Raw genomic sequence first — 14,264 nt, 5'->3', positions numbered from 1 at the left:
GGGCCAGTGCTCCTCATGAGTGTTGGTCCCACCTGAGCGATGTCCGGCGCCACTCTGGTCACCCGGAGGTTTAGCGATCCCGACGTCTAGCTCATCCGTCGTGTCCTGAGAACGAGGTACGCGACTCCTATCGGGTTCGTCGACACGTCGGGCGGCCTTGTTGGATTAGTTTTACCTTTGACGGAATATCTTGTGCATCGGGATTCCGGTGATGCTTTGTGTAATCTCAGAGTTGAGGTTTTCCACTAGGGAATCCGACGAGATCGCGAGCTTCGTGATTGAGGATTTCTATGCGACTTGTGGTAATTTGTGATGGACTAGTTGGAGCACCCATGGAGGGTTAAATCTTTTCGGAAAGCCGTGCCCGCGGTTATGTGGCAACGTGGAAACTTTGTTTAACACTGGTTCTAGATAACTTGAAGGTAACTTAATTAAAATATGCCAACTGTGTGCGTAACCGTGACTGTCTTTTTCGTGAGTTCCTTCTCCGATCGAGGACACGGTGGGGTTATGTCTGACGTAGGTAGGTGTTCAGGATCATTCGTTTGATCAACTGTAGTTCACGTCCGTTATGCGTAGATCATCCCCCCTCTTTATTCTTGTACTCGTAAGTTAGCAACCATATATATATATATATGCTTAGCCGCTGCTGCAACCTCACTACTTAACCATACCTCACCCATTAAGCTTTGCTAGTCTTGATACCTTTGGAAATGAGATTGGCGAGTCCCCTGTGGCTCACAGATTACTACAACACCAGTTGCAGATACAGGTAAAGGTTACTTGACGCGAGCGTGTTGATTGTTCATTTGGAGTTGCTTCTTATTCTTCTTCATCGATCTAGGATGGGTTCCAGGCCGACAGCCTGGGATAGCAAGGATGGATGTCGTTCTTCTTTTGTCATTTGTTTCCGTCCGTAGTCGGACCCTGTTCTTACTCTTGATGATTATGTAATGTACCGATGTGACTCTGATGTAGCTTGTGGCAAGTGTAAGCCAATTCTATTATATATCTCTTCTTTTCAGTACATGTACTTGTAACGATATCCATTCTTGCGACACGACGAGATGCGCTTCTATCCCTCACGAGGCCCTTGTGCGAAATTGAGGATAGGGTCGCATCTTGGGCATGACAAGTTGGTATCAGAGCAGTACCGACCTAGGAGCCCCTTGATTGATCGAACTTGGCCGAGTCGAGTCTAGTGAAAAAAATACTTTGAGTCTAGTTATATGTCAGAGAGTAGGATTCTTTTTTCTCCTCTTCTATGCTATGGTGAGGAATCTTGACGTAATAATTATTCTACTCCTCTTCTCACTCAATTTTTTTAGGATCACGCGGATATTTTTGAGATCTATATGATGCCGATGTGACGGAGTTCTGTCTTGGTGCCTCCTATCTGCTTTGAGTTTCAGGGGAGTTGAGCTCGAGGGGATTCTTGAGCACATCGTTATCATTCAGATTTCTTAGTATCTCACAATGAAGGATGTTCGTAATTGCTTCAATACTAGTAGTGGCGAGATAACCCCGATGTCCCTAGTACTGGTGCATATTGTTCGGGAGTACTGCCATACTTTGTATCGTTGTGATCACGAGGGTCTGTTGTAGATGAAGGTCCGAGATTCTGGTCGTGTGTTGATGGATGTGATACAGGTGACAGGTTAGTATAGGAGTTGTGTGATTTTTACTCCTTGTATCCATGTACCAGATTGCATGACGAGTTATTTCGGGCATTCTTAGGTGGGAATTCAAGTAGTTACTTATAGGACGATCTTCCAACAAGTTCGTTTTGCTTCAATGTCAAGTGGTGATTTCAGACCTTTCCAAGAGGTGCTCTCATATTTTTATGTGAATGCTAATCCTTTTGCTTAATCAGTTGTCTTGTCAATTCTTGTTAACCAGAGTCGTCATGTTAATTCTTTTCAACAGGTGTGCTTCTCTTCAGTGAATTCAATCCTCTCAAATTTTTGCAGATCATTCTCTCATTTCATTCCTTAAACTTGATGAAGGATAAACATAACATAATTCTTATTCTTGTTCATAGTAATCGGAATTCTTCTTCCGGAGTGGCTCATGATATCGATTCTTTTCTCAGGTGCTTATCTTTCTTTTCCGGAGTTCCAAGTTCTTTTAAGTATCTCTTTGTGAGGCTTCATCTTAATTTTGGCAAGGTCACAATCTTATTCCTTTCTACCTTCATATCTTTGCATCATTCATTTGTATACGGCGGTCCTTCTTGGTGGTTCGTCAAGATTTCATTCATTCTCAAAGTGTTCTTCAAGATTCTTATTGGAGAACCTCAAGTATTCTTTCTCTTGCATTTCTGTGCATTTGTTCTCCTTTATCCTTTGAGGTGGTATTATAGCATTCTTGTTAGTGTAGGAGCCTCGAAGAGTTTTCCTTTCAAGAATGAGATAATGAAATCCACCAATTCTATGATCATGAGACATTTTCCAACCCATGATTTCTTCATTGAGCTATCTTGGTTTGGACTTCACCTAAAGATTTTCCTATGGATTGTGCTATCATGGTGCTTCTCATAAATCCTAGTTCTCAAGGTATCCTCTTGGTGTAAGAAGTTTTGATATCTTTGCTTTCTTTTACCCTTGTTTCTTTTAGTGGTTGGTTGTCACCTCATATTTGTTGAGATGATTTTCATAAGCCCACTACTATCTTGTTATTTTCGTTGTTGTTTTTCCAACAACTCCATCCAATTCTTCTTCCAAGGATGTTTGCCAAGTTCATTGGAGTTAGTAGTTGTCATTCTCTCTTCATTCTCTTCTTTCGTATGAGCTAGTTCCTATTCTATTGTTCTGGAGGCATTGTGTTGTGGCTCTTTTCGGTCTATTATGTTGTTCTATCAAGATCATGGTGTTCCCTTGCTCTATTTAGTTGTTTGTTATGAATATTGTGTAATTCTCTCTTCTTATCGAATTTTTTGTCCCATTTTCCTACCGAAGTGCTGCCAAAATTTTCCGTGAATTCTTGCTTCTTTCTCATATCAGTCCTCATCTCTTTGCAACCTTCAAGGATCGTTGGTTTCACTCGTTTGTCAAAGAAGCGACTAAGTTTTTACCTCTTGTTCTTTCTTTTCATCACCCCCTTTCATTCTTGGATCTCGGGGCGAGATCCTCTTCTAGTGTAGGAGAGTTGTAAAAGCCCGATGCCGACGCCCCAGAAGATTCCCCCTTCTTTTCTGTTTCCGTCGTGTGATTAGATTTATTCGTTGCATCGTCATGTAGTTTGCATCATCGCATCATGCATGGCATCATGTCATCTGTGCTTGTCTGGTGTGGCTAGTTGCACCTCGTTGTTTGAGTGTGAGCACATGTGTGTATGTGCCTTAGGGCCTTGCAACGTGATTGGGTGCAACAAGTTCAAGCTCATAACCCTGTTGCACCGAGGACCTAAAAACCTTCTCGCCCCTCTCCCCTCTCTTTTCATTTTTGTGGTTTTGCTAAAGTTTCCGTTTTATCCCCTTTAAAAAAAGCGTCTTCTTTTAAAAAGGTCCTTTTATTAAATGCGGGGGCAGCCCTTGGATTTTCTTTAATTTTCTCCTTTGGTTTTATTTTAAAACCGTCTCATTTACTTTTCTCTTTAAAGGGCTTTAATTTTATTCTTTAAATAAAAGAGGTTTTATTTTATACTACAAAAGGGTTTTAATTTTAAATTCTTTAAAATGTTTTAGTTTTTATTCGTTTAAAAAATGTCAATCTATTTTAACGTTGGGTATATTTCTTTAAAAGGAGTAAAAGGCATTTTCTTCATTTTGTTAAAACCCTATTTTTCTTCCTTTATGTTTCTTCTCTTTTTTTATTTAAAGGAAAAAAACAAAAGAGAGGAGGGGCCCAACCCTAGGCAAGCCGGCCCAAGGCCTCCCCTCCCCTCGTGACCTAGCGACAGGAGCCCAGCTCCCTCTTCTCTCGTTCTCCCTCGCAAGCGTCGTCGTCTCCAGCTCCTCCTCCCGATTTCCTCCTCCCAGCGCCCCTTTACGCCATGGCTGATTTCCTCCTCCCAGCGCCCCTCCACGCAATGGCCGGCCTCCTCCTCCCGAGCCGCGCCGCCCCCGCCGGGGTCGCCTTCCATCCGCCCTCGACCTCGCCGCCTCAGCAGCAGCGCCCCACGCGCCAAGCTCCGCCCCGTGGTCTCCTCCGCCTCCCCTCGCCCTCGGTCGGTGCTTGCCGGTGCGCGCCTGCCTGCATCGTCCGCCCAGACCTCCAGGGCCCCGTCCTCCTCCTCGTGCATTTTGTTGCTGCCCTGCCAAGTTTTGCTACTGCTTCATGAAGTTGCTGCGCCGCTGTCGTGTCGCCGTTGCTGCTACCAAGCTTGCTGGTGCTGCGCCGCTGCTGCCGTGCCTGTTGCTATGCCGAGCTGCTGCTAGGCTGCCTACCGCTGTGCCTGTTGATGTTGCTGAAGAGCCGAAGCCTGCAGCCGTTTGCTGTTGCTGTTGCCTGCATGCCGCTGCTGCTCTTGCTGCTTGTGTGCCTGTTCCTGTTGCTGTTGATAGCTGTAGCTGCTATGTGTGCCCGATGCTTGCTTGCTTTGCTGTTGCGGGCTACTGCTTGGAGATGCTCATGCTGGTGCTTGCTGCTGGCCGAGCTTGCTAGCTTTGCTTTGCTGCTTGCCTGCATATGATGTTGTCGTTGCTTGCTAGTAGCTGCTGTCGAGCTTAGTGTTTGCTGCTAGGTGTAGTTGCTAGTTACTAGGCTTGCTGATAGATGCTAGCGATGCCGTAGCAGCTGTAGTCGTGTTGCCGCTGTCGCTGGTTGCCGTCGCCGCGTGCACCATCCCCGCCTGCCGTGAGTCTCAACAAATTCGCAAGTACAACGACATCCCCGACGACCCCGGAAACAAGTTCGACTAGCGACGCCGAAGACCCGTGAACCACGACGCCGAGCGTACGACTACCATCGACGAGACCGAGTACCCCGACTTCCACGACGACCACGACGACAATTACTTCCACGACGTCCACGACGACCGTTGTTCCCCTTCACCGAACCGAACCGCTCCGATTCGCACGCGTCGAAGGTATACCGATGAGACGTGTCGTGTAATGAATGCATGAGATGTATGAGTTGAATGTATGTATGCACCGTATGTTACCGTTGCACGTTGTCCCTCTTATGTTGTGCCCCGACACATGGGAACCCAATATACGGGATCACCCCATTCCTTATTTAGCGTTCCCGCACACGCGCTTCCTATACGTTGGCACGATATCTCGACGAGTATCGGGATAGGAACGTTTTCGTGGCATCATTCTCGTTTCGCCGCCATGGTTCCCTCTCGCTCGTCGTGGCGACACCTATTTCTTTCCCTTCTTGCCCGTGTTATGAACTCGCATGCATGACGCATTCATGGCATATACATCTTGTGTTGCATGTTCTTGTGTCGTAGCTCCGTTCTAAGTCCCGCGTGCTATCGACTAGTATGATACGTAGGATCATCGCTTCACCCCTTGCCATGTTAACAACATTTAATATTGCGTGTTAAATAATCGGGAGTGAATTAAATAATTAATCGTGGAGTTTTGTCGATATGCAACCCGTTGCATATCGAGCTTCCCTTAATGTGTAGAGTTTGCGTGAGGTGAATTGCCATGCCATCCCTTGCATCATTGAACTAATCATGCATCATATTAGGTTGTGCATCATGTTGTGCATCGTGTGGTGAATATCTGTGTTGATGTTTGTTTCCAGTTTGCTCCGTCTCGATAGAGTTCCGCAAGCGTGTCGGAATGTGAGGACCCGTTCGACTACGTGGTTCGCCGACTTCTCGGAGTTATTCTTCTTCCAAGCGGGATCTCAGGCAAGATGACCATTTCCCGAGATACCATTACTATCATTGCCATGCTAGTTTATCGCTTCTATCGTTGATGTCTCGTTGCCTACCACTTGTTAAATATCAGCCTCTCAACAATGTCATGAAACCTTCAACCTGTTCGACCTAGCAAACCACTGATTGGCTATGTTACTGCTTGCTTAACCTTGTTGTTAGCGTTGCTAGTTGCAGGTGCAGTTGCTTCCATGTGATAACATGGGTTCCTTGTCATATCACCATACTATATGCTATTTAATTTAATGGACCTATATACTTGGTAAAAGGTGGAAGGCTCGACCTTTCTAGCCTGGTGTTTTGTTCCACCTTTGCCCCCTTAGTTTTCGGCTACCGGTGTTATGTTCCATAAATGAGCGCTCCTAACACGATCGGGGTTGTTATGGGGACCCCCTTGATAATTCGTTTTAGATTAAAGCTGGTCTGGCATGGCCCAACTTTGGTACTACATTTGCCTAATAACTAATGAACTGCATAGGGAGTAATTAACCCGAGGAAATTTAATCAACCCCCGGGCCAGTGCTCCTCATGAGTGTTGGTCCCACCTGAGCGATGTCCGGCGCCACTCTGGTCACCCGGAGGTTTAGCGATCCCGACGTCTAGCTCATCCGTCGTGTCCTGAGAACGAGGTACGCGACTCCTATCGGGTTCGTCGACACGTCTGGCGGCCTTGCTGGATTAGTTTTACCTTTGACGGAATATCTTGTGCATCGGGATTTCGGTGATGCTTTGGGTAATCTCAGAGTTGAGGTTTTCCACTAGGGAATCCGACGAGATCGCGAGCTTCGTGATTGAGGATTTCTATGCGACTTGTGGTAATTTGTGATGGACTAGTTGGAGCACCCCTGCAGGGTTAAATCTTTTCGGAAAGCCGTGCCCGCGGTTATGTGGCAACATGGAAACTTTGTTTAACACTGGTTCTAGATAACTTGAAGGTAACTTAATTAAATTATGCCAACTGTGTGCGTAACCGTGACTGTCTCTTTTGTGAGTTCCTTCTTTGATCGAGGACACGGTGGGGTTATGTCTGATGTAGGTAGGTGTTCAGGATCATTCTTTTGATCAACCATAGTTCACGTCTATTATGCGTAGATCATCCCCCCTCTTTATTCTTGTACTCGTAAGTTATTCACCATATATATATGCTTAGCCGCTGCTGCGACCTCACCACTTAACCATACCTCACCCATTAAGCTTTGCTAGTCTTGATACCTTTGGAAATGAGATTGCTGAGTCCCCTGTGGCTCACAGATTACTACAACACCAGTTGCAGGTACAGGTAAAGGTTACTTGACGCGAGCGCGTTGATTGTTCATTTGGAGTTGCTTCTTCTTCTTCTTCATCGATCTAGGATGGGTTCCAGGCCGGTAGCCTGGGATAGCAAGGATGGACTTCGTTCTTCTTTTGTCGTTTGTTTCCGTCCGTAGTCAGACCCTTCTCTTACTCTTGATGATTATGTAATGTACTAATGTGACTCTGATGTAGCTTGTGGCGAGTGTAAGCCAATTCTATTATATATATCTTCTTTTTAGTACATGTACTTGTAACGATATCCATTCTTGCGACACGACGAGATGCGCTTCTAGCCCTGACGAGGCCCTTGTGCCAAATTGAGGATAGGGTCGCATCTTGGGCGTGACAACTACCTTAGCGAGGTCTTGTCCGCCTCTAAGCAGAACTACCCTCATTATCAGAAAATGTGTTATGGTGTTTACCTTGCTGCAAAGAAATTGAAGCAATACTTCCAAGAGCATGCCATCACTGTGGTGAGCACTCCTCCGCTTTCAGAGATCATGGGTAACCGTGATGCCATGGGCAGAATTGCCAAATGATCCATCGCCATGGTGGACCATGATATTCAGTACGAGCCTCGCACCGCCATCAAATCACAGGTGGTGGCCGACTTCTTAGTCGACTGGGCCGAGATCCAGTTCGAGCCACTGCCTCCAGACTCCACGCATTGGTGGATGCACTTCGACGGCTCGAAGATGCGGACAGGGCTGGGAGCCGGCTTCATCTTGACGTCTCCAAGAGGGGACCAGCTCAAGTACGCTCTCCAGATCAATTTCGCCACCTCCAACAACGTCGCCGAGTACGAAGCACTGGCTCATGGCCTCCGGCTTGCCAAGGAGATCGACATCCGGCAGCTCATATGCTTCGGCGATTCAGACTTGGTGGTGCAGAAGGTCTCTGACGAATGGGACGCCAGGGACGCTAACATGGCGAGCTACCGCTTCCTCATCCAGTAGCTCAGCGGCCCTTTCGAGGGTTGTGAGTTCCACCACGTTCCCAGGGCGGAAAATGAGGCGACTGATACACTGGCAAAGATCGGCTCCACGAGACAGGGCATTCCAGCCGACGTCTCCCTTGAGCAACTCCATAAACTGTCTATCAAGCCATCTCTCGAGTCATCATCAATCTTTGTACCGGCCGACTCTACGATACAAGCACCGTCGGCTCCGCCAGTCACGCCGGCTGCGGACCCCACGCCGGCTGCGTTGGCGGCACCGGCTCCGAATGCGGCACCGACTAAATCCACGGTGCAAGCGCCATCGGCTCCACCAACTACGCCGGCTGCGGATCCTATACCGGCTCGATTGGTCCAATCGACTCCAATGGCGGCACCAGCTACAACAACAACCCCGGCTCTGTCCGGGCTCGAATCCTCCCAGTGGGTGGACATCATGGAGGTAGACGGTGAGCCAGCTGCAGTAATAGCACCAGAGACACCATCAAGTTCGGGGGCTGCAGAAGCCTCCAACAGTCAAGACGAAGCAGAGGCGACCCTTGTGTCGGCTCCATCATGGGCTCAAGCCATTCTGGCCTTCCTTCTTCGCGGCGAACTTCCTCAGAATGAGGTGGAGGCGAGACAGATCCAGCGCAGGTCCGCCGCCCACGCCATCATCAATCGCGAACTGGTGCGACGCAGTGCGACCGGCGTGTTCCAACGCTGCGTCGAATCAGAAAAAGGGCAGGAGATCCTCAAAGACATCCACCAGGGGGAGTGTGGGCATCACGCCGCCTCCAGAACCCTGGTGGCCATATCATTCCACCATGGAATCTACTGGCCCACGACCCTCGAGGAGGCCGTGGATCTGGTCGACAAAATGAAAAGACTGCCAATGCTTCAGTGCACAGAGCCACATGCCGCCTTCGGCACTCAAAACCATTCCCTTATCATGGCCATTCGCCGTCTGGGGACTGGACATGGTTGGGCCCTTCAAGATGGCTCGCGGAGGGATGACACATCTCTTGGTAGACGTCGACAAGTTCACCAAGTGGATCGAAGCCAGACCTATCAAAAATCTTGACGGCCCCACTGCTATCAGGTTCATCACAGACATCTCTGTCCGATATGGCATTCCCCACAGCATCATCACCGACAATGGCACCAACTTTGCCAAGGGCGCCCTGGCGCTCTACTGTTCCAAGGTAGGCATCCGGCTCGACTTGGCTTCAGTGGCACACCCTCAGTCGAACGGCCAAGTAGAGAGGGCCAACGGCCTGATCCTAGCCGACATCAAGCCAAGGCTGGTGGCACCACTGGTCAGGTCAGCCGGCTGCTAGATTGAAGAACTACCGGCTGTGCTATGGAGCCTCCGCAGCATGCCCAACCGGTCGACCGGCTTCACTCCATTCTTTCTGGTATATGGGTTTGAGGCTATTATTCCCACGAATGTCGAGTTCGAATCGCCTCGGGTCACCCTATACACAAAAATGGAGGCGAAGGAGGCCAGTGAAGACGGTGTGGATCTCCTCGAAGAAGCAATGAACTTGGCTTTGAGCCGGACGGCCATCTACCAACAGAAGCCGAGATACTACCATAGCAAAAAGATCAGGCCTCTCTCTTTCAGGGAGGGAGACTTGGTCCTGAGAAGAATCCAGCGCACTGCCGGCCAGCACAAGCTCTCATCCCCCTGGGAGGGACCCTTCATCATCAGTAGGGTGCTGCACAACAATGCTTACTACCTGATTGACGCCCAAAAGTCGAGGAAGCGCAAGAGGGACGACTCCGGCCAAGAAACGGAATGTCCATGGAACGCGGCGTTGCTTCGTCCATTCTATTGCTAAAAGGCAAAAGTCAAGCAAAGGAAAGAGCATGCACATGTATCTTTGTCCCTCTTCAGGGAACAACAAATGCAATAAAAAGAACATGCTTCATGTTTCTTTTTATTGAGAATTTTCACTCAGTGTACGCCCTCTGACACGCTTCATTAAGCTCGAGGGCTACACCGCGTACAACCTTTTGCTGGCTTAATCAAGCTCGGAGGCTACGCAACGCACGCCCCTTGCTGGCTTTAACAAGCTCGGGGGATCGCTAGCCGCCCGGACGCCCTCCCTTGTAAATGAACACATAGTGTACCGGCTGATCCCTGGTCACCTCGTACGAACCTGCGGGCTGCCTCCGGCCGCTCAGTTTGCAAGGTGACGGCAGGTCAGGTCGGATACATGCAAAGTTCGGCTACACTTGGGTCGCCGGCTCGGGCTGGCTCGATCATATATACGATCTCATTCAAGTCGGCCTCTGATTGGCTTATGTCTTGTTCTTTATGTCTTGATGGCTTCGGATAAGAGAAGTCAACCAGGAATCAAAAGACAGGATCATAAGACAACACGCTTGGCATACGAATATAATGCTGAATATATACATTCACAAAAGCGTTGGCCCACGGCCCACGTTCATTACATCCCTCCGAGGGTAGAAAAAACACAAAAGGACACCGGTTATGGGACTGTGGCCTCATTGGTCATCTCGGCCGCTGCTCCTGATGTGGTAGCATCACCACCTCTGGCTGCTCCCGAGGTGGTTGCGCCGTCTCCCTCGCTGAGGCCACCGACTCCGTCAACACCGGAGTCGGCGTACGCCGCAACGCTGGAGGCGGCAGCAGATTCCACAGCCTAGACCGCTTCGTCGGAGCTGCCTTCGGCGTCATAGGGCTGAAGGCCGTGCAGATCTTCAGCGATCACACCACCATCTTCACTCCGCTCCAAAACAAAGTCATCCCAGGCTGCGTACTCGACGACGGCGCTGGCTCTCACATGGAGCTCCTCCTCAATGCCTTGCAGCTCCGCCTCTGAGCCGTCGCGCTGGGCAGCCAACTTGCCCAAGTTCAGGTTCCGATACCATGACTTGGCCAAGCGTAGGGCCATATAAGCCCCAGACTGCGCGGTAGAGGCACGCCAGACATCCAGGCGCTCTCCACCCACTGCAAGCCAGCAGGCGAGCCGACTCATGGAAGCCGGCTCCACGCCTTCCGGCCACAAGGCCGCCACCATCGACGAGCATGCGACCTGAAGTTGAGCCACAAACTTGCCCAGGGCGCGCTGGTGGGCCCAAAGGCCCACCCCGATCTCCTCCACGCTCCAGCCGGAGGTGGTATCTACCTCCTGCCCGGCCGCACGGCCCTCCTCACGACACACCTTGACGGCGGTGTCGGCCGCGATCTAGGTCTCGGGGAAGAGACCTGGAGTGACGGCAACCAGGACGTAAGAGCACAGTAAAAGGAGGAGACGGCAAAAAGACCAAGCCATAAGACACGGAAGAGAGACCCACGATGGAAGGCGCCGTCGGTCTCATGAGAGACCTCGAGGACCTCGCGCTCCCGCACCTTACTCGCATGAGTAAGGCGGGCAACTTCCTCCTGGAGGGTCGCCGCAGACTCCAAAGCCTTGGCCAGCTGCGTCGGCTTCCGGACAAGGGCCTCATCCTTCTCCCTCAAGGCGGCGTCCTTGAGGTCCACCTCCTTGAGGTGAAGCGACGCGAGACGGTCCATGTCGGCAGAGTAGGAGGCCTCCTTCTCCTGCAGCGTGGCCCGCAGCCGCTCCAACTCGACACGGCCGGCCGCCTCGAGCTCCTTCTTCTCCGCCTGAAGAAGGTCCAGCTGCTCTTGGAGCCGGCCGCCGGTGTTGCGCAGGGCGTCACGCTCCGCGGCGACCTTGCCCAGCCGGGCTTCAAGCTCGGCAATCCGGCTATCGGCCCCCAGGTGCTGGGTCCGTAGCTCTTTGTATGCGTGTACCTGAGCATCATAAAGCGCCTGCCAAAAGAGAGAAAAAGGGAACATGATTAAGATTTGAACTGGTTAAAAACCTAACCAGCCCGATTCTCGGGGGCTACACCCAGTGGGTGCGCTAGCACGCCCCCACTAAAGAAAACTACGCAGGGAAAAAGGCCTCCAAGAGATTCGGACCGGTCGACAATCAACCCGCCTGATTCTCGGGGGCTACACCCAGTGGGTGCGCTGTCGCACCCCCACTAACGCCAAGAGAAGAGAAAAAAGTACAAAAAACCAAAGAAGGCAATGCCTACCTGGGTGCGGGCTTCCAGGCGCTCCATGTCACTGCATACCACGCGGGCCGACTGGTCCACCTTCGACCGACTGCTGGAAAACATCGTCACCAGTTCCGGTACACCGGAAAGAACGGTGCCAGCGGGCAGTCGCACGCGGGCCAAGTTCGCCGCCCGCCATGTCCTCATAGGCCGGCTCCCAGCCCGGCCCTCGGCTCCTGGCGCAACAGGGCCGTGCTGAGGAACAACGATGGCGCCGGCTCCTGGTGCCGGCTCGACAGCCGGCTCTGGCGCCGTCCCGGTCGGCGCTACCTCCTCCGCTGGAGGCGGATGGGCCGCGTCCGGCGCATCCATGGTCGCCCCTGGGGCGTCAGGGGCCATGTCCGGCGCTGCCAAGTCCAGCTCCAGCGCGTCGGGGGCCGCCTCAGCCCTGGGAGAGTCAGGATCGTCTCCAGGTCCACTTGCATCGAGGCCGCCGATTCGGATGGTTGGGCCCCCTCGGTCCTTGGGGCCAGCCTGGAGGCGGCCTCGTTAGCTGGCTCCTCCGCACGGGCATGTGCGGAGGGGTCATGTCTAGCCTTCGCACGCTTCTCCACCGGCCTCTCGACCCGGCTGGGGCGAGGCTGACCCACGGCGGCCTTCCCCGTAGCCGTGTCCCACCGGCGTTGGACTCTATCTTAAGCTCCGTCTGGGCAGCGTCAGCTGCTGCCCAGCCAGCCCGCTCGACTCCGGAGGTGGTGTCTTCATCCGCATCCTCCACCTCCCTGTCAAGTAAAGCTCCTAAGGAACAAAGCTCATCTCAAGATGGACAAAGGAAACGAGGAGGAAACCGTACCTCGCTACTACAGGGACCTGCCTCCGGCCAGCACCACGGCGCCTCTTGGCGCCGCCTGCTCGCTGCCCGGCTGGAGGACCAGGCGCCGACCGCTTAGAGGCCGGCCGGAAGCTGTGGAACCCTTGCCCTTCTTCCCGGCTGCTTCGTCAGCAGCGGTCGCTCCGCCACCTTGACGCCGGCCACGCGTCAGTGGTGGGCTGGTGACCTCCTCCACCTCATGAGAGTCTTCCTCGAAGGCTGCACCAGAACAGAATGAGGCTACCTCGTTGTCGTTCGTCCAGTCTGCTACGGCAGGCCGCGTATACTCACCAGACGGCTTGGTCCCTTCCGACTCCAGGGGACCCTCCGAGCCAGCGGAGGAGTCTGAGCGGGGTTCCATCGTGCCCTCGTCCTCAATCTCGGAGGCGTCGGACACCTCCACATCGGGAGCGGGCTGACGGAGGGACCCCTGCAGGGTTTCGAACAGCTACGAAAAAGAATTAAACCAAAGGCTCAGCAACGCCACCGGCTTCGAGACAAAACAACAAAGAAAAATGGAGTAAAGCTACCATCGGAGGCGGGTGAGCCCTGTTGAACGGGGACATCCCCCACGTCCATTCCCCGCCCTCGTCCATGCGGGCGGTGGAGATCAGGTTCACCCTTCGCGCTACAGCGCCCGGGGTAAACCTCTTGGTGGATAGCCGGCATGGATCAAGCCGGCCGCTCATCTGGCAGACCAGATGCGGCCGCCTCTGCAGAGGCAGAATCCGGCGGACCACCATGGTGGCGAGAAGGTTGCGACCGAGGAGGCCGCTCTTCTCTAAGATGTCGAGGTGGGCAGAGATAAGCGCCACCTCAGGATGTGGCCTGGGAGTCTTCGCATCCCAGTTTCGCCGCGTCGGGGGAGCGATGGCGAACGGGGGCATGTTGAGGGCATCCTGGGCCGGGTCGGCGCTCTTCACGTAGAAGAAACCCTTCTGCCAATGCTTGATGGATTCTTGCAGAGGCATCTAGGGGAAGCCAGACTTCAGGCGATGATGCACCAACGCGGCCCCGCACGGCGTCATGGGGCACGGCCCCTTGAGCTTCTCCACCTCGGATTTCTCCATGGCGATGGATTACTGCTTGAAGAAGAATAGGCTGCGCCACAGATCAACGCGAGGCTCGATCCCCACGAAGCCCTCGAACAGGACCACAAAGGCGGCCAGCTGTAGTATGGCGTTCGGCGCCAGATGATGCAGCTGCAGGCCGAAGAATTGGAGCCATTCAACAAAGAAGGAGCTAGCCGGGAGCCCGAAGCCCCGGTAGAAGTGCTCGACGAAGACCACG

Source organism: Hordeum vulgare, chromosome 7H (assembly GCF_904849725.1).
Source record: "Hordeum vulgare subsp. vulgare chromosome 7H, MorexV3_pseudomolecules_assembly, whole genome shotgun sequence".
NCBI lineage: Eukaryota > Viridiplantae > Streptophyta > Magnoliopsida > Poales > Poaceae > Hordeum > Hordeum vulgare.
The sequence above is the reverse complement of the archived record's forward strand: the minus strand, read 5'-3'. Positions refer to the sequence as shown.